At 39.5% G+C, this 1,505-nt stretch overlaps 1 non-coding gene across 1 annotated transcript; it reads right to left on the reverse strand.

Moving 5' to 3' along the window:
- Nucleotides 1–1,163: 1,163 nt before the first annotated feature.
- On the reverse strand, nt 1,164–1,237 carry Trnan-guu (transfer RNA asparagine (anticodon GUU)). Its single transcript has one exon. It is a non-coding gene; the product is annotated as a tRNA-Asn (tRNA).
- Nucleotides 1,238–1,505: the final 268 nt, after the last annotated feature.

Below are 1,505 nucleotides of genomic sequence, written 5' to 3' on the forward strand. Positions count from 1 at the left end.
CAAGTGGAAAATGAAATGGCTCTGAGCGCTATGGCACTTATCTTTTGAGGCCATCAGTCCCCTAGAACTTAGCACTACTTAAACCTAACTAACCTAAGGACATCACACACATCCATGCCCGAGGCAATATTCGAACCTGCGACCGTACCGGTCGCACGCCTACAGACTGTAGCGCCACTCCGGCCGGGTGCTCAAGTGGACTAAAATGAGAAGTATCAATACTTAAATACTGATTATTGTTATTTATTTGTACCGGCAAGTCTAACTGAAATGAAAAAAATTATGAACACTTCCTTTTTTCATTCCAGAAGCATAGGTAACCGTTTATATTGTTTAATGAACTACTTTTAGTTTATTTTCACAAAAGACCATCGTAGGAACAAGACTGAGACATTAAAAAGACTGGCATTTAGATGCTGCCATAACTGTCAGATTTTATGCTGTTGACTAATTTTTTTTTTTAGCTTAAGCACATTTGAAGGTGATCTCGCATGAAAGTGACTGTAATTGATTATTAATAAATGACTGAAAATATGACTATTTAAAATAGGTAGTCCAGCTGTTAGTGTAAAATATCAGCCTAAATATTACGCCCCGTCCGGCTCTTGTTGTACCTGTCAACCCTAAGTGCACATAATCCTAAACAACAGTCTCTCTACTTTTTTCAATTCAAAAGCTGCTAAGAATTAATTTTCTTTCGGTGCCTGTAACGTGTGTACTTGTGCCCTACAAACAGCCTAAGGTGGAATGGCTTAACTTCTTTCTATTAAACAGTATATTTTGTTTGCCAGCTTTTTGTGGTGTTACTTTCTCAAAAGGAAACGATACACACTTGTTTTTCTTCAGTGATGTTAAACTATTGCCGTAGAAACAGCATTCCCATCGTTGCGAAACTCAGCAACACAGTTAAGTGCGAAGTTGACGGCTGCTAGCAGGCTCCATATTAAGAAATGTATTTAAGAAGTTCGTGTTATTGCTGATATAAAATTTATCCAATTCAGTATAGACGCTATTGACGCTGTGCTGGCAATCGATAACGATAACGGATGACATTTCCTGACGACTCCCGAAGAGACCCAGTAAGGAAAGTTGGTAAACGTGTTTTCTACAAAGTTTTAGACTAAACGCTTACATAGTTATTGAAAGCGGTTGACAAAAATAAACGCCCCCGGGTGGGCTCGAACCACCAACCTTTCGGTTAACAGCCGAACGCGCTAGCCGATTGCGCCACGGAGGCAGTTGCTTCTTTCGCGCCGGAGGAAGGTAATTCAGGCCGCACACAGAGTAACGGACCCTCATTATTTTGTGGTGGGGTCAGTTCTCTGCTTATTAGGCCATCATCAAATACTAATAGCACAACTGTTAATTTCCACGCCCTAAATTATTAAAAATGAATCGTTCTACAATGGTGTGAAGGAAGACTCTGTTAACTAGATTTGGTTACTTGTTAACATTCAAAGTGTCTTTTTCATTAATTAAATTTTTGTTGACCTTTTGGTGGAAAC

Source organism: Schistocerca gregaria, chromosome 1 (assembly GCF_023897955.1).
Source record: "Schistocerca gregaria isolate iqSchGreg1 chromosome 1, iqSchGreg1.2, whole genome shotgun sequence".
NCBI classification, from domain to species: domain Eukaryota; kingdom Metazoa; phylum Arthropoda; class Insecta; order Orthoptera; family Acrididae; genus Schistocerca; species Schistocerca gregaria.